Here is a 19590-nt window from a genome sequence, read left to right as displayed (position 1 = left end):
TTGCTGTTGCTCATAGCATTCCATAGCAACTTCTCTGTCACAATGAAGCTCTGTCAGGAAAGCCTGTAGAATGTGGGAGAACTTAGGACACCCTTCCCCTTGCTCCGCACCTTCAAAGTGCTAATCTGCAGCCCTTGGCTACAGATTGCAAGGACAGAAATCCAAGATAGATATTTAGGATGGAACGAAGACAAGACATAGCCTGCTTTATTGATTTACTTTGTGCTTCTGACCATCTATTTTAAAATCTTCAGAACAAATAGAGAGTTGTCCATCTGCAGAGCGTTTTACAACTATGAACTCAGAAAACATTCCTATGTAACTTTATTTTCCCTCCGCTTTAGAAACAGCAGGCTAACGTTTCTGCTAATACAATCCTCCTGACTTAAAAAAGTTAAAGCAGCAGAGGACTATTCCCAGTACTTGTTCTTCTCCATCTCAAGGTGAAAATCTTTTCCTAGCAAAACCCGAACCTTTGTTGATGCAAGGCATAATTTCCCTCTTCCTCTGATTTTGATGATTTATTTATAAAATTGGTATTTTGGGTATAATTTAGAATAAAAATGTTAACCTATTTTCAGCATAGGTGCTTTTCAGGAATAATGCAAATGATGTAATTGCTGAAAGAAGAAATGTATGGGTATACTGTGTGCAGGTACAGAGGGAGGGAAAACATACAGCTGAGACTCCACCCTCCAGAGGCTACTCACAGTAGGAATAGATTCTGAGATCAGCAACAGGTTAAACTTAGAAGTTCCTCTTCTTTCCCCTTTTCTTTCTAGACACATATTAGCAAACTAAAATGACTAGACAGATTCACAGCCATATTAGAATTAAATGTTTATATGTGCTAGGCTACTGCACTTGAATACGCTTCTATGAGCTTTCTGTTTTTATATGAGGATCTAAGACAACTCACACTCATTCCAGGCAGAGGCAGAAGTGGCCCTTCATTCACAAGTGGCCCATCTGATATATGGATTCAAGGGCTGCATGATAAACTCACATATAGAGCAGACAGTTACATCAGAACATATGAAATACCCTACAGGGTCAGATCATTTGTGCATCTAGCCTTCTAGTCTGTCTCTGACAGAGGCAACAGTAGATACAATTTAGAGAGAGAATGCCAACACAGGCGCTTTTTGCAGTTCATTCCCCTTGTACTCCTCCAGCAACTAGAACAGTTGTTAATGGGACGTTAGGGAATACCAGATAATTACCACGCAAAGCCAGACACAGCAGCAAAATATAATTGCGTGGTTAAAAAACAAGAACAAGGTCATAGCTACACTGCAAGAAGAGGCACATTCTTACATTGAGAAGGCCAATTTGATCTAACAACGTAAAATCTGAAGAGAGGCCATAGGACAGTTTTTGGCATGGCGTAGCTTTTTCCAGATCTAGTCAACCCTATGCATCTGAGGATAACTAGTTACGCTACGGTAAAAGAGCTAGAGTGGCTTGATTCTGTTATAGCATAGAGATAGTGCTGTGGGTTTTTTTGCTTTTTTATTTCTTTTTTTTTTTTTGTGGTGAAGATATTCTGCAAGTTTCCACTGGCAAAGGAAGTGCTGATACCTGTTATATTTACCACCATTTTTGAACCAAAAACAGAACAGAAAGCCTCTAAGGACCTCTTGGTATATTTATGGAACAGTGAATTCACAGAAATATAGATTTTTTTCTGTAAAGAGCTCCTGGACTGAAGTGGAAACAAATTTTCCTTTTGAAAAATTGCTATTAAAAGGTCACCTCTATCTTTGAAAAAACTGAGCCAAATCTTCTTTATGATGTATAAAGAAGACTTGATCTTTATTTTATTTATTTTATTTTATTCCTACTTGATTTTTATTTGAACCACTCTGATTTTGTCTGCTTACAGTGATTCCATGGTAACTTGAGAGCTAGTGACAAAACAGATGACTAGAACTTGAAAGCTAATGGATGGAAGGAAAGGCTACTTCGCCTTTTAAAGCTTGCAGAGTGCATGCGGACTTACATCATGCTAAGAAGACACGTGCCTAGGATGTGTTTTCCATGATATTGGGCATGATAGCAAGGTTATATTAAATAGTGAATTAACTGGGGAAGTGTTAAAGTGATGAGAAAAATTATACCTTGGAGTGTAGTTTATTATTGCTATTTTATTAGGATATAGTATATGATAATCCATACACTTGGCTTAGCAGTGCTAAGCTGGTAAACAGCCAAACCAGGTAAACAAGTTTGTTAAGGCCTTTCCATTGTCTTTAATTGAATCCAAAAATGTTCCTGAAGAACTGTACACCTCAGGCAATATATCAATTACTTGGGGAAGAATAAAAATTCCTCACAGATGGATTCATATTCATGAGCTCCCCATTACATCTAGCACACAGTAAGTTTTGCTGCCATTATTTAAAATAAGAGGTAATTAGTGGATTCATCTACCCTCGGTTGTAATTTAGGAAAAAGTACTCCCTGTTTCAGGAGGAACATGAACAGACTATTTGTTTAGTGCACTAGAAAAAATATGAGGAGCAGGCCTGTCCTAGAACAATTTTCACCGTTTGCAATGCTTTCAAGCTTTTGAAGAATATGCAGCTCTGGAAGAATACTGTCCATCAGAGAACTTCTGTATCAAAGGTGAACAAATCCATTAACAAATCCATTAACTCCATGAGCGCAGCCAACAGAGGCAGCGAACAGACGCAGCAGTTTGCGCAGCAGTTCGCGCAGAAGGGCGCCAGAAGGCAAAGAAGGCATCTCTCCATTTTGCACAGTGGAGTGTCCTTCCCCGGGCATGGTCATGACACGCCGCAGAGCACGTTCCCCAGTGGCTGCTGGAGGTGCTGCATTGGCTGTGTCTGAGGCCTCAACCCAGACAGACCCTCAGACAGCAGATGCAGCTCTGCAGGTGTCAGGCTGCAGGCAGTGCCTGGGGCCTCTCCGCGAGGCCTGGGCTGACAGACAGCTCTCCTGTGTGAGGTGTGCTGTGGTTGACCAATTGCGTCACCAGATAAAGGAGTTACAGGAGGAGGTTAGTAGGCTGCGTAGCATCCGAGAGGATGAGCGGGAGATTGACAGGGTGTTCTCGGAGATTGTTCAGCTCCGGGAGTCCCCTGCCCCCACTGCAGCGGAGGTGTCAGAGGGCTCAGCACCGTGTGTAAAGGTGCATCATAACGCTGTTGAAGAGGGCTGGAAGCTGGTGACCTCTCGCAGAAGGAGAAAGGCTCTTGCTCCTCCTCAAGACTTACCCTTGAAGAACAAGTTTAGCGCCCTCCAAGCCGAGGAGGAGCTGGGCATGGCTCCAAGGGAGGCAACTGGCCTGGCAGACCCTGTGCCGTGCAGGAACCCCCGGAAGAAACGGCGAGTGATTGTTGTGGGTGACTCCCTGCTGCAGGGGACAGAGGCACCTATCTGCCGACCTGATCTCTTGTTCAGAGAGGTTTGCTGCCTGCCAGGGGCTCGAATAAGAGATGTCATGGAAAGACTGCCAAGGCTTGTCCATGCATCAGACTACTACCCTCTGCTGATCTTCCATGTGGGTGCTAATGACACGAAAGGCAAACTGGAAACCATCAAACGGGACTTCAGAGCTCTGGGAATGGTGGTGAAGGGTCTGGGAGCCCAGGTGGTTTTCTCCTCAATCTTGCCTGTGAGGGGAAAGGACAGGAGGAGGAGTAGACGAATTTTCCAAGTTAACAGCTGGCTGCGCCGCTGGTGTTGGCAACAGGGCTTTGGTTTCTATGACCATGGGACCCTGTTTGAAGATCAACAGCTGATGGGGAGAGACGGGATCCACCTTACCAAGCAGGGCACGCGCGTCTTTGCCAACAGATTGGCCAGCCTGGTAAGGAGGGCTTTAAACTAGGCAAGATGGGGGAAGGGGAGTGGTATAGTGGCAGGGGAGTCAGTAAAACACCGCTCAAGTCAGGATGCCTCCAGCGGGTGCATACAGCCAGGGGAGACAGCATGGAACATGGCTATGGAGGATCCTCTTGCACCTCTTCTGGGAAGCCTGCGTGCTTGACTGGCTCTCTCAAATGCCTGTATACCAATGCACGCAGCATGGGGAATAAGCAGGAAGAGTTAGAGATCTGTGTGCGGTCGCAGGGCCATGATCTCATTGCAGTGACAGAGACATGGTGGGATAGTTCACATGACTGGGATGCTGTCATGGATGGCTATGTGCTTTTTAGGAAAGACAGGCCAGGAAGGCGAGGTGGTGGAGTTGCTCTTTATGTGAGGGAGCAACTAGAATGTATGGAGCTCTGCCTCGGGGTGGATGAAGAGCAAGTTGAGAGCCTATGGGTAAGGATTAAAGGGCAGGGTAACATGGGTGACACTGTTGTGGGGGTTTACTACAGGCCACCTGATCAGGAGGAAGTCATCGATGAGGCCTTCTACAGACAGCTGGAAGAAGCCTCACGATCACAGGCCCTGGTTCTCATGGGAGACTTCAACCACCCTGACATCTGTTGGGAAGACAGCACAGCTAGGCACAAACAGTCAAAGAGGTTCCTGAAGAGCATTGATGATAATTTCTTGACCCAGGTGGTGGAGACGCCAACGAGGAGAGGTGCAATGCTAGACCTTGTACTAACGAACAAAGAAGGTCTAGTTGGAGAGGTGAAGGTTGGGGGCAGCCTTGGCTGCAGTGACCATGAGATGGTGGAGTTCAGGATCCTGCGAGGAGGGAGCAGGGCAATGAGTAGGATTGCAACGCTGGACTTCAGGAGAGCTGACTTTGGCCTCTTCAGGGACCTACTTAGGGGAATCTCCTGGGGTAGGGCCCTAGAAGGAAGAGGGGTCCAAGAGAGCTGGTTAATATTCAAGCGTCACTTCCTCCAGGCTCAAGAGCAGTGCATCCCTCTGAGGAAGAAGTCGAGCAAAGCGGGCAGGAGACCTGCATGGATGAGCAAGGAACTCCTGGCCAAACTCCAGCAGAAGAAGGAAGTGTACAGAATGTGGAAAAGGGGACAGGCCACTTGGGAGGAATACAGGGACGTTGTCAGAGCGTGCAGGGATGCGACGAGGAAGGCTAAGGCCCAGTTGGAATTAAATCTGGCAAGGGATGTCAAGGACAACAAGAAGGCCTTCTTCAAATACATCAATAGCAAAAGGAAGACTAGGGAAAACGTGGGCCCGCTGCTGAAAGGGGCGGGTGCCCTGGTGACAAAGGATACAGAGAAGGCAGAGTTATTGAATGCCTTCTTTGCTTCAGTCTTCACTGCTAAGGCCAGTCCTGAGGAATTCCAGACCTTGGAGACAAGAGAGGAAGGCTGGAGAAAGGAAGACTCTCCCTTGGTTGAGGAGGATCGGGTTAGAGATCTTTTGTCCAAACTTGTCATCCACAAATCCATGGGCCCCGATGGGATGCACCCACGAGTGCTGAGGGAGCTGGCGGATGTTATCGCTAGGCCTCTCTCCATCATCTTTGAAAGGTCCTGGAGATCAGGAGAGGTGCCTGAGGACTGGAAGAAAGCCAATGTCACGCCAGTCTTCAAAAAGGGCAAGAAGGAGGAGCCAGGAAACTACAGGCCTGTCAGCCTCACCTCCATCCCGGGAAAGGTGATGGAACAGCTCATCCTGGAGGTCATCACTAAGCATCTGGAGGACAAGAAGGTGATCAGGAGTAGTCAGCATGGATTCACCAAAGGGAAATCATGCTTGACCAATCTGATAGCCTTCTATGACAGAATGACTGGCTGGGTAGATGAGGGCAGAGCAGTGGATGTTGTCTTTCTGGACTTCAGCAAGGCTTTTGACACTGTCTCCCATCACATCCTCCTAGGTAAGCTCAGGAAGTGTGGGCTAGATGAGTGGACGGTGAGGTGGCTTGAGAACTGGCTGGATGGCCGAGCTCAGAGGGTTGTGGTGAATGGCACAGAGTCAAGTTGGAGGCCTGTGGCTAGTGGTGTCCCCCAGGGGTCAGTCCTGGGCCCAGTCTTGTTCAATATATTCATCAATGACCTGGAGGAAGGGACAGAGTGCACCCTCAGCAAGTTTGCTGATGATACTAAACTGGGGGGAGAGGCTAACACACCAGAAGACTGTGCTGCCATTCAGAGGGACCTGGACAGGCTGGAGAGGTGGGCGGAGAGGAACCTCATGAAGTTCAACAAAGGCAAGTGCAAGGTCCTGCACCTAGGCAGGAATAATCCCATGCACCAGTACAGGCTGGGGACTGACCTGTTGGAAAGTAGCTCTGCCGAAAAGGACCTGGGAGTGCTGGTGGACAACAAGTTAAACATGAGCCAGCAGTGTGCCCTTGTGGCCAAGAAGGCCAATGGGATCCTAGGGTGCATTAGGCAGAGTGTTGCCAGCAGGTCGAGGGAGGTGATCCTGCCCCTCTACTCAGCCCTGGTGAGGCCTCACCTGGAGTACTGTGTCCAGTTCTGGGCTCCCCAGTACAAGAGAGACATGGCACTCCTGGAGAGAGTCCAGCGGAGGGCTACCAAGATGATTAGAGGGCTGGAGCATCTCTCCTATGAAGAAAGACTGCAAGAGCTGGGCCTGTTCAGCCTGGAGAAGAGAAGATTGAGAGGGGATCTCATCAACGTGTACAAGTATCTGAAGGGGGAGTGTCAAGAGGATGAGGCCAGCCTCTTCTCCGTGGTGCCCAGCAACAGGACAAGAGGCAATGGGCAGAAACTGAACCACAGGAAGTTCCATCTGAACCTGAGAAAAAACTTCTTCACTGTGAGGGTGACAGAGCATTGGAACAGGTTGCCCAGAGGGGTGGTGGAGTCTCCTTCGCTGGAGATATTCAAAACCCGTCTGGATGTGATCCTGGGCAATATGCTCTAGGTGACCCTGCTTGAGCAGGGAGGTTGGACTAGATGATCTCCAGAGGTCCCTTCCAACCTAAACGATTCTGTGATTCTGTGATTCTGTGATTCTGTAACTTAACTCCATTTTGCCATTGCGGAAAAGATGTACTATTAAAAAAAATTAAAAAACAACCCTTCCCATCTATTTCGGAATACATAAAGCCAAGGTTGGTTCATTTCCATTCACAAAAAACCTCATCTCTTTATAATATTAGCTTTCTTATTAAATGCTTTGATTGTTAGTGAGAAAAACATGGGAGGAAGTTGACATTTAAATAGTCATTATTTGATTTCAGTGTTAATGTTCAGCTGCAATAGCTAGGGAAAATTAAAGCCTCTTAATGTCACTATTTCAGCAGTAAACTGATTAGGGAGAATACGCACATGAATTTAGAATCCAAAAAATCTGGAAACATTTTCCACTGAAAGTTTAGGCTTGGAGTATAAGAATGAGATGCAAATATCTAACTATCTGAAGTCATCAGTCATGGCCATGATACATCCTCGGGAAGACTTACAAATGTCATCTTCAGAAAGGTAGCAAGAATTTCAGGCAATGCAATTGAATGAGTTATGTTTCCTGGGAAAATGTGCCTAAAAAGTAATACTAGAAAACCATATCTATATAGCAGACACTTCAAATCTCATCAGGACTAATTATTTTGCCCGTTACGCTTTGCCAGCAGTAGAGCAAAACCAGCATGAACTGCTGCTGTGATCTCAAGTGCTGGCAGCTTTCGAAGGATAAACGGTTGTGCATATCCTTATCACCAGCACTACATCCATATGGCTAGCGCTGGCGGTCCAGGGCTTGGGCCAGTTCACTTCACGAAAGAAGAAACATCTGATCGGTGCTGACATGGAGCAAGTCAGACCTGCGTGCGTCTGCCGTAGGTTAGTTCACAGCCGTCCAGCGCGGGGTCACTCGTAGTCCGTGAGCGCTAAGACTCACTGCTCACAGAGCAGCAGCAGGAGATGCTGCTTTCTAATCTTACTCATTGACTGTGATCTCCTTGTGGAGAACGAAGAAAGGGCTTAAATTATTCACACTGTCATCATCTTATCTGCGTGACAGCAGCGAAATATAAGCGACTTTTTCGACGGGGACGTCTCGTCAACGGGAGTCTGCAGCGGGTTTACCCGCTCCTACCAGCACACCAAACCTTTCCTTCCCCCTCCCACACAGCAGGTCCCTCTGAGGTGCCCGTCTGCCAGCTGGATCCAGTCTCCGGGTTGACAGTGTGGCCTCAGCTGCGAGGTGACGGCCTGCACAGCGACCCAGCAGGCCCGAGGCCTTGCGGCGCCCGCCGTTACCCGCCGCCCCCGCCGAGCCTGGGGCGAGTAACGGCTGCCGCCGCGCTGCGCCGGCCGGGGAACTACCGTGCCCAGAATGCACCACGGCCCGAGGCTGCGCGAGGACCGTTGTGGCCGCCAGCGGCGCTCCTCGCCTCTCAACCAAGCCTGACCCCAGGGCCGTCGCTCAGGTGTGCCCGCCTCCGTTATGGTAATTGATAGGGCTGGTAGCCAACCGCTTGGGAGAAATCTCAGCCGCTGCCCAATCACGAGCCAGGGAGGATGGGTGGGGCGGTGCCCTCGAGGACAGCGGGCGCGGTGGCGCCCCGGCTGGAGACGGGAGAGGAAGGGGGGAGGCGAGGCGGGTGGGCGCAGCCGGGACTGCCGCAGGGATGGCGGTGGCGGCCGCGGTAGCGAGGGGGTTAACGCCGCCGGGGAGGGCCGCGGGCCCTTCGGTAGCCCCCTGAGCGCCCCTCGGCGCGGTGCACGGCCGTTACCCCTCCCCGCGGGCGGGGGGGCCGGCGCCGTCCCAGCACTGCAGTCGCCATAGAGACCGCACCGCACGCCATGGGGCGGAGGCTGGCCCGGAGGCTGGCCCGGGGGGCGCCGCTCTAGCTGCCCCCCCACCCCCCCCCCCGCCAGCCCCGCCGCGCAGACCCATCCCCCGCGGGCGGGCGGGGGCGCCGGGCTCCGCAGGGACACGCCGTGCCTCGCGCCGCCCCGGGAGCCGCCGCCGCCGCCGCCTCGGCCCTCTTCCAGGTGAGGAGACGGCGCGGCGCGGCCGGCGCTGTGGGGCGCCCGCAGCGGCGCGGGGGCGGAGGCAGGGGGGGAGGGGGGGAGCCACAGGCGGCCGCCGCCTCGGCGGGCGCGGCCCCGAGGCGCCGGTGGGGCGCCCCCCCCCCCCGCCGTGCCGGCCGCGGCGCTGCCTGCGGGGCTGCTTCCCCCCGCAGGGCGAGTTTGGGGGGCGCCGGCGCTCTGCCAGGCAGCGGGAAGGGGCCGGGAGGAAGGGGCGCCTTTCTTCGGGGTTAAGGTCACCAGGTCTGGCCGGCTCCAGCCGCAGTCATCCCCGGCCGCTCTACGGAGAACTTAAATTTATAGGCACGGGATTTATTTGTCCCTCCCCCTTGCTGCGAGAAGGCAGACGGTACTGCTGGAGGGTATTTACGTATCCTGATAACGAAATGTCCATGTTTAAAATAGCGGCATCTGTATTTTCCTTTCCTAAATGTGGCATGCGTGTAACGTATACGTACGTGGGCAAGGTTGGATGGGGAATCGGTCTGTCTGTCGCCTAGCGCGTTAAGTGCTGGAGCCATTAACAGCAGTTGCATCAATGTATGAATACAGATATGCCTGGCTAGGCCGCAGATGTACTCACTACGGTGGTAGTGGTAAACATCTAAACTGCATGTGGAAGATAATAAAAATCATTATGATATACTTCTGGCATTAATTAAAGGAAATACGGAAATATGTTGTTCCTAAGCCTACAGATGAGGTCTGGAGCTGCATCCTTGTACTTCTGTTTTCACGCTAGAGCAAAGCAGCGGAAGGACAAAGATTGGTATGAGATTTCTAACCTTGAGGGTGTGAGCCAGAGCAGTTAAGAACAGCTGCTAGTGTCAACAGGGATGGATTTGCAAATATTAATGTATTAGGCTGATTTTGGGGGGGGGGGGGGGGAACAAAGCCAAGACCCCATTCTGTTTCTAGCACAGCCTTTTGGGAATCTTCTGCAGGACTTACAATTCAGCTGAAAAGGACTGTAGGAAGTGGGTTGTGAAATAGCTTGTAATAGCTTTTTTAGTTAAATTGTGTGTGTGCAAAACCAGCTGAATTTCAGATTAATTATTCAGAGCAAGTAAGATATATTGACAGCAAGAGTGAGAACCCTAAAATAAAATATACTCTGTTTATTTTGAAATTCTGTTAGCCATAAAATTAACGATTAGTTTCTGTACTGTGGTTCCAGAAAAAGGAGTAGAATTTTTGTACCTTCTGCATAGTCAATGCCATGCCTCTGTTGAACATACACACGTGCTATGCTTGTGTGTATGTTAGTTCATTTTAGCTGTTGTGTCTGAGAAAACAAAAGGTTAGAGCTCATTTTGCTACTGTTGTTTCATTTTAGGATTTTATGTTTCATCTTAGTGATATGAATTCATGGTACAAATATATCTAACATTTTTATTCTGAGCTAATTTGTGCTGAATACTTTCTTCGTGATAATTCCTTAGTTTTACACTGTGACGTGTATTTAGCAAACTTCCTTAACTTGTTATACCAGAGGTATGCTTATTAACTTGTTTGACTTGTAAAAAAGTGATATATAAGAAAGTTTGACTATATTAGTACATGTATTAATTTATCAAAAGTTATTCTGGGAGCAGTGCATCAAGATATCATGATTTTAAAAATCTGTGAAAATGGAACCAGTTAACTGTCTCTGGCAAAAACTTTGTTCTTCTGTAATGTACTTCTGATCTACTGTTATGCTCTTCAAATTCATCGTCTTTTAAAATTTGTTATTTTGGAAACAGTAGGGATTAGCGCAAGAAGAGCAAACTGAAAAAGTGGAATATGTTGTTATTAGTTAGGTCTGGTATAGTCATGTACTACTGCATGTTGCAGCTTCTGTTACCTCTGACATCGCAAATTCCAGGGAGGTTTTTCAGTGTGAGTGATGAAATTAAGAAAGATTTTGTGTGTGGTAGAAGAAAGATAGGAGTGAAGTGTTCTCTGTTAGAAACTGATTTATATATACTCAGCTTCAGACAGTTCTATATATGGGTGTACATAATGTTAAACATTCACTTAGCATGTGAAATTGCGCTAAATGGTATATTAATGTACTGCTGACTGTATTTTCTGTTTTAGCTAAGACTTGTTTATCTAGTGGGAATTAATTTATATCTCACAAAAGGAAATTTACAGTTTCTGTATACTTCTGTGTTTTGCGTCGTTGTTTCTTTCTCTTGCTCTGTTAAACCACTACACAAAGCCTTTGTATTTGGCTAGAGGGGAGGAGAAACAGCTGCCTTTTCAATGTAAGGCACCAGCATTCTTAGTGGTCTCAGAGGGATGCATCAGATATGGACCAGCCGCTGTCCTTCATCCCTCTTCCTGACTCTTAAAAGTGCTCTCTCCTCACAACAGAGAAACTTGAGCTTCTTTTGATTGATCCTACAGATCAATGTGCTGCACGATGAATCTAGACAATCAGACTGACAGGCTAGCTTTTAAATATAGTTATGCAAGAATTAAAATGTGCAAAATTGACTAAAGTATAAATTGTACCTTAACAAATCCAAGAGCTACAGATTATGCTTTGATGAAAAATTACGTATCACCTTGGTTTCTTGTTGGTGATTGGGATGAAAGAAACTTGTTCAGATGCTTATTCTTTTATATGAATATATATTTTAATCTGACAGGTTAGTATTTAAGCTACTTAAATGGAAATTAAATCTTTTAATGTAGTCGTCTTAAAGTTAGTATGCTTTGTTTCAGTCACTTAAGAGAGTAGAAATAAATGGGACAGTTTCATTTTCTGCTTTCGATACACCAGTAGAATGCTTTAACGATTGTACTGTATTCCATATCAGACAGTGTTTGAATAAAAGTTGACTTCCCTGCCTTTCTTGGAAACATTGAATACCATGTAAAGTGACTTTCAGTAATAAATTTAGACCTGAAGCTAGCGCCACATCTTGTATGTTCCTTCAAAATTACTACTTTGAAAACATCCCACCATTTCACTTCTGCATAGTGCCCCTTGGCAACTTTCTCTATTATATTTACTAAAATTTTGGGGTTAGAGTCAGATATTTTCATTTTTTCCATCAGTGCTAGATGTAAAGTGGTGTACTCTTGTGGGAATCTGATAGCACAGGTTTTTTAAGCTGATTATGAAATTGAGGTGCATTTCCTAACAGTTTAAATGTATAGTCTGCTTCTTCTGTGTTAGCTTGTACATCACTTATCTACTACTAGGCTTCAAAATAATTCAAACAAAAAAAATACAACCTTTTGACCAATCTCATCTTGATTTAGCTGAATATCTTTTACCTATTTTTGAGAAGTTCTGCAAGTCATAGCTTTCAATAAATTATTCTTCAAGCTAGATTTTCAATTAATCTTTCAATTAAAAGAAGAATCTTTGAAAATCCTGAAGAATATTTTTGGAAGAAGAAAAGGCCTGAGTTTGACAGGAAGGAGAAAAAGGAGGGCAGGCTGTGAAGCTAAAGACTTTCATCTTCAGCATTTTCCACAAAACTGTATGTTAAGAATTCAGACTTGTTCATTATTATATTCAGAGATGGGATTTTCTGTGGTTCTTGCATGGCACTGTTGAGAACAGTCCTGTGATGAAAAGCATCACTCAAATGCTATTTCGTGTTGTTGCTTTGTCTCTGAAGAAATCTTAAATTCTTGAAAATTAGTTCATTTGCATGATGAGGAACTCCATCAGGTTATTCTTCCCTTCAGAGAAGTGTGTGTGGGTATATTTGTTGCTTAGCCTTGCATTTGGATTGGATGCAGGAGAAGTTCAGAGTGGTTGAAAGAACGAACTGAAGGATGGCTGACCTCTCAGGGATGATGTTAACCAGCTCGTTGATGGCATTGATGATGGAAGTTGTTTCTTCCAATACAATGCTGTCTGATGTGTAATGAAAGAGTAAGATATGCTGAACTTATTTTGAGATCTCATAAAACATATTAAGCCATTTCTTATTTCTAGACATTGCAAAGGGATTCATTAGCTGGTGCAGGGACAAGTTGGTGTCAGGAGCTACACTGGAGAAAAACTGGAACAAGGTTAGTGTCCTCCTTATCTGTTTAAGCGGAACTCATCCTACTACATTTTTGATGCACTTCTTTCAGAAATGAACTCATACAAAAATTATGTCATGTGCTAAGCTACTTCTGTCAATGGTCTTGTCCAGAGTAAGAGAGGATTTTGACTTGCAGATTTGGTGTGTTCTCAATACTTGGGAATTGCCTCTAGTCAGCAATTGTTTATTGAATCAGAAAGTGGACGTTCTTTCTGCTATCACTTCCTAAATAATTTTCAGATAATGTTTGTTGCTTCTGTCATGCAGTCTCTCAGTGTATTAATGTTCTGTGACATTTTTAGCAACAGTTATTTGATACAGTGTTCTTCAGAAATGTAATAAGAATTAGATTGCTTTGTTGTTTGGTGTATCTGCAGGATGTGTTTTGATGCAGCTGTGAAGTTTACTGCTGTAGTAATGCTTCAGATGCCACTCTTTGCAAGCACTACTGTTTCTGAGCAAATTAAGCATGTCTGTTTAGCTTCACAGTGTTGAAGTATTAAAAAAAAGGAGAGGGGGAAACAATCTCTAAATAGAGCCTGCCTCTTTTTGGCATCAAATGGAGACTTTTTAGAACACATCTGAGCTTTTTTTTGTTTTAAATTAATATTATGGCCAGTTATTTACTTTCTTGAAATAATTTATTATTTTCCTATTTTTCCTTTTGCCAGCATTCTGAGTTAAATAGATCCAGAGCATAAGCTACCAGATAACCGAAACTGTTTTAAGCACAGAATGACTACACTATTCTTTGAGTTCATTGAATGCCCTGTCTTTATATGTGACACTTTGATTTTTCAGCTCCCAGTAGATTACAAAATCCGGGTATAATTTCTAGGTATAGTGAGCCTAGGTCAGATTGGTATGTGGTACTTTGAGAGCTGATGGAGTAGAATTGATAATCAGATCATGATTCTTTTTCTGCACAAAGTTTATCTGCTCTTATGTTAGGTTATCGTGATAATGTTAAAGGAAAAATCATCTTGATTTGAGTGAAATGGTACTCTTACAGTCCTGAGTAAAACAGTATTTTCAGCGGGGAAGCCTGTTGAACAGTTGGTCTGGATGGAAAAAAATCATGAAACACAGGATAGTTCAGTGTGAAGAAAATATTAATTGGTCTCTGTGGGAGAAATGTGCTAGCTAAACCAGGTAAATTGTGTTTTGCCTAGGCAAAAATTAAGATGTTTGTGCTGAGCGGAGGAAGAAGTCTTGGGGTTTGTAGGCCTCCTACAGTAAACCAGCTGCATCATTGGGTGTTTGGTGCTCACTGTCGTGTATTTATAGGCATACCTGCACATAAACATAGTGTGCAAATATGTTAGCTCCTGTGGATGAAAGGGTACTTTATTGTTGAACCAATCTAACAGCTGGCTGATATTTAAGTGGAAGATCATGTCCTCTGCCTGTGCCTTTTCTGGTGCTCGCTGGTCTCTGAACTGTAGTGATTCAGCTCTCTAACTTGCCAGAGAATGAGTGTAGGGAGGGAGATGTTTAGACCGTTCTTCTGATGAGATAGGTTTTGTGACTCTTGCTAGGTCATGCTGTTATGTGCGACCTCACCATAACTGTCTGGCTGAAAAAAGGAGGAGACATAACCAGATCCTTTGATTGCTGTTGCCTAGGTGCTCAGTTGATGTGCCTTTCTGCCTCTTGTCAATTCAGGGAGGAGGCAAAAGAAGGAGAAACATTTTTTTCTAAAAGCTTGCTTTTAGGTGAAGTTCCACACCCTTCCCTGTTGATTAGGAGAAGGAAATTTGAGCTAGATGCCACGTTCAGTCTGGACATTTGTCCTTAGCATCGGTATTTCATCAGCTCTGAGTCTAGGATACCTCAGTCATTTCTTTTCTTGATGAGTCAGTTTTACCTTAACCTCCCTTTGGAAGACTGTTAGGCGAGGGAGCAGCTGTACTTTGATTGAGTTTTTGGAGCTAGTAGAAAATACGCATTGCTCTGGCTGAGAACTGTGTTGGTGTGTTGTAACAGCTCCCTAAGATAACTTTTTCCTAGAGTAAAGGTTTGGATGGAATTGATTTATGGTCAGCATCTGGATGTAGATGTTGCTCATATTTGATGTTGACGTGCTCTAATATGCTCTCATATTCCTTGTTCTTAAAGGTAAAAGAACTGGAATCATAGAGGAAGCTATATTATTCTTTATCTTAACAGCAGTAGTAACTATATTCTCATTTCAGATTATTGCCTCTATTGTTCTAGTTCTAGTTCCTAGTACTAACAAAAGCTAATGATGTATTCTGGCTTCACCGATGTCATTGCATGTTTCCCTTTTCTCGGTGGAAATCTCATAACCCTCCTTGTCATATTGTTGTATCTCCACCATGTTCTCTTACAGAGTAGAGATTCATTTTTGTTTGAGTAATAATTTCAAAATGGAGCAATAAATATCTCACTATAGATTTAAAATTAAATATCCTTGAAACAAAATTGATGCTTGTTGGTTAAAAAAATCCAACTTATAAGCTTATAACTTATATTGATGGACTAGTATTTGTTATGAGTAAATTCAGGAACCTATAGAATGCTGTTATTATTTTAGAGTTATTACATTTTTGCCACTGTGTGTGTCATTATGGTGTTATAGTGTATGTCAGGTGTTATAGTTCTTATATTGTTTTAGCAATTTTGTTTGTACATCAAGTGTGTGGACATTTTAAATATGCAAATGTAGCAGGTAATAGGTCAGCAATACAACCTGAACTGCCGTTAAAGGCCAAATGTTAATTCTGAGAGATTTAGTATCGAGTGCCTTTATACACCCACTGTTTCTTTAAAAATGTAATACCAATATGTGGTACTTTTTCACTGGCTAAGTAAGGATGAAGCGAAAGGCTATAATGTATTTTGTGAAGCTTTGCTTTTGTGTGCTTAGGAATAGTTTTGTCTTTGGCAGCTGGTTATAATCTGGGCTTGCATTGTAGCTCTTCTAATGGTAAGAAATTGATAGAACTTCTGAGTCTCTTGATCCGTATGTTTATCATATGTAAACTTACTGATTCTTCTGCCTCATTGTGTAATATATATACTTTTAAACTGACATCTGGACTATTAAAATATACTTTTGTAGACTTGGGACAATCTCAACATATTAAGTTTACATGAGACAATTATATTTCCATCATTAATGCTACTTTTATAGTTAGTTCTTGACGATTAACAACTTGGCATGCATCTTGATCTGACTGCTTTAAGACCAAAGGAACTATTGTGGTCATTGAGATTAATTTTGTGTGTAACACCAGCTTCCCTTGGACTTCTCTGAATTAGGTTTGTTAACAGTGATTAAATAAGAGCATGTAATTTAGAAAATCAGTCCATTGTCTTTTAAGGATAGTCCGTAATGAGGAATCCATTGACATCATTCATGAAGCGTTTCAATAGTAGAGTATCCTTACTGACGAAAATTCAAGACCTTAAGAATCTTATTTATATCTTTAATCTAAAGGTTTAGCCTTTGGCTATTATAATTTTATGTGTCAAAATTAAGATCTCTGTTCCTCTTGGAATTCCTTAGACTATGGATAGATTTTTCTTTTACCTTGTATTAGATAAGCTAAAGGAATTGAGCTTCATGAGTTTGTCACTCTGTGTATAACCTCGAGTCTTTTAATAATTTGGGGTGTTTGTGTTTTTTTTTTTTTTTTTCCCTGCATCTTTTAATGTTTTCAAAATACTCTTGAAATGTTAACAGCAGAACGGGGTGTAATATTCCAGCAGCAATCCTTCTACTAGTAGATAGAGAGGTACTGTGCTCTCCTGTAGTATTTATTTGTATACTTACCCATAGTCATCTTAGCTTTAACGCAGCAGTATACTTCTGTGCATCTCGTTATTAACACTGCCATCACCTTTTATTATGAGTTGATGATTACCTATATCACATTAGATAATGCCTCCCTTTATTCTTTGCTCCTTGATGTATAATGACTTCTTTTATCTGAGTTGAAACGTGTATAATTTGATTGCAGTCCTTTTACCAGCTGATGTAGATTGTTCTATACCACTTCCCAATCTCAGTATCAGCTACAAACTTCATCAATATTTTTTTCCTAAGTTATAATTTAAAAAATGTTACACCGTAAAGTGAAGAACTGATTTCCATGGGACTAACTAGAGAAATATCAGTTATGACTTATATTTATAGTTAAATATTGAGACCTACTGGCTTAATTGACATGGTCCTGGGCAACCTGCTCTAGGCGACCCTGCCTGAGCAGGGGGGGTTGGACTAGATGATTTCCAAAGATCCCTTCTTACCTCAAATGTTCTGTGATTCTGACATACTCATTTTCTGCCATTTTAATTTCTTAAAAACAGACTGCTGTGTGGCAGTAAGTTAGATGTCTTCCAGAAGCCTAAGTCCTAAGCTTGTAATGTCATCCTAAAAAAAACTAGTCAGTTTGACAAGAATGTAAACTTCAGTCTATATTTGTTGTGGGAACTGAAAAAGCATCATTGTTATCATGTTACATCTATATGATCTTTTTGAGTAACTGATCCTTCATTATCATCTTCAAAACTTGCTCAGATTTCCCTCTGCTTTCTGCTGTTTGTGCTAGGGGGTAGCAAAGACCCTTGAAGCCTCCTGGCCAGGTAACACTCCTGGGTTTGCTCTTCTGGCTGTGGCGTTGAGAGCAGAAAATCTCAGCAAAGCTCCCTGGGGCCTGGCGTGGTGCCTGTGAGATGTAGCTGCCTGGCCTGGTGCGCTGAGCTAGCTGGGGCGCGGAGGTGTGCAGCACCCTGCCAGAGTGCTGCCCTGTGTAGCTCAGTTGCCTAAGGAAGGGCACTCCTGGAAAGAGAGCATGCATTTCTGAAAGAGCCACTCAAACACCAGGCAGGGAAATAATTACTTCATTAGAAGAAGAAAGCCACTACTGATTGTTAGCTTCCGGTTTTCCCATACCACTATACATTAGAACTTACACACAAAGTCATTAAGCAGTTGCAGCCTGTACCAGAAGAAAATCCTGCTTTGAAAGAAATTTTCCCAGAACTACTGTTCTTGGCTTTCTGAGAGCCTGCAGTCTTGCTAAACTCATCATGAGAAGCAGGTTCCTTATGGTCTAAGTCATGCCAAATGTGTGTGTCTATACCATCCTTGAGTAAGAGAGATGAGCTTTTCCAATGTATTAGTGTCACTATAAGGTGAAACTTAAGCAATCGCTGTGCATCAGAATAAGCTTTCACAGGTGGTCTATAAAGGGCAAAAACATTAATCTGCCTGCAGTTTAATAACCTTCACAAAACAACTACTTTGTGCTCTCTCAGCTCTGGGCCTCAGGAGAACTCTACAAAATAGCTGCCAAAAACAAGCCTGGGAAATAAAACTAACATCTACAAACAACTTCCAGCTTATTAAAGATGCTTTTATTTTTTCCTCCATTTCCCACTAACCCTTTTGTGTTCTCTTTTCTTCCACATGTCACTATTTTATTTGTTATGTGCTTTAAAGGTGATTAGTGATGGCATGTTTTTTTAACTATTACGAAATACATTAAATATGAAAACCTTTATTTAAATAATTCACTTAAATGCAAATGCCAAGCAAATTTTTCTTCTTTCCTAAGAAGACAGATGCCCTTCCCTGAAGACTTAACCATTTAGTAAGCATTAAGGCATACTCCTTTGCATCTAAATGTAGCTACATTGCTAAATTTGCTGCCATTTTATTTAAGTAGGTATGCTTAAAGACACAAATGCTCATCGATACCATTATTGAGTTCTATATTCCCTTATTTTATTTTATTTTCTTTTTTTTAGAAAAGAAGAATACTACATTTCTGATTTCCCTACATCAGTTTTTGAGGTCTATCTTCATCAAAGCAGAGGCTTGAAACAGAGCAGAAACTAGTAAGCTTTGGTAGGCTCATTAGCTTGTGCTTTGTTGGAGCAAGTAGAGGTATGAGGAAGTTGCAATGAGAACTGGGAGAAGAGCAAGACAGGAGTGCCGCTACTCTAGTAGGCATTTGAAACACTTGACGCGTTCCTCCTCCTCACCTTTCCCCATGTACTTCCTTTTCCTTGGGCCTTTCTTGGTGAGAGGTTTGGATGCCTTCCTGCTGTGAGAAGCATTGGATAGCATTAGTGAAGGAGGCAAGTGCCTGAGTTTCTGGAGGTGGCTGCTACTTCTGTATAGTGCATAGCAGTGCTGCATGGTCTAAGGCAAGGGATCAGAATCAGTAAATAGCAGGAAGCTGAGGGAGGCTGCTGTAGATGCAGAAAGAAAGAGGCAAAAATGAGTGCAGGAGAACTAAAACAGTAGAGGATTCGTTTACTTTTATTTATTTAGTCTTTGTATGTATTGAATTGAATCGTGTAGTCCATAAACATGGCAATGAAAAATTCTTTCTGTACATTTTTGTTAAATGCAAAATGTTTTGATAAGCTTGCTCTATTTCTTATGTATCTCAATACGTATGAGTCTTATTCACAAATAAAACAATAGATAACCTCTAGTCAGCAAATTGAGTTGTTTTGCTTTTTGAGGTCGCTACTGTTGCATCAGGTTTTTTTTTGAAACCAAAGCAGTAGATCTAAGCCTCTCTCATCCTCTTTTTTTGGATTCTCAACTTTGCAATTGTAACTGAACAATTGTTACTTGTTATTCAACTACTGTTACTATCTAC

The 19590-nt window shown here is 43.6% G+C and overlaps 1 protein-coding gene across 3 annotated transcripts in view; it reads left to right on the top strand.

Moving 5' to 3' along the window:
- The first annotated feature begins 8779 nt into the window (after positions 1-8779).
- The window catches only part of TTBK2 (tau tubulin kinase 2), a 105288-nt gene continuing 94477 nt past the window's right edge, over positions 8780-19590 (top strand). For 2 of the 3 annotated variants that reach the window (XM_068946011.1, XM_068946009.1), the window contains exon 1: positions 8787-8870. The gene's annotated coding sequence lies outside the window, so the exon portion shown is untranslated. Of the gene's footprint in view, positions 8871-12852; positions 12930-19590 lie in introns of all 3 variants that reach the window. The other variant, XM_068946010.1, reaches the window with a different exon arrangement.

This window comes from Struthio camelus, chromosome 5 (genome assembly GCF_040807025.1).
Source record: "Struthio camelus isolate bStrCam1 chromosome 5, bStrCam1.hap1, whole genome shotgun sequence".
Lineage (NCBI taxonomy): Eukaryota > Metazoa > Chordata > Aves > Struthioniformes > Struthionidae > Struthio > Struthio camelus.
Note: the sequence above shows the minus strand (reverse complement) of the source record. Positions and strands in the feature narration are given on the sequence as shown.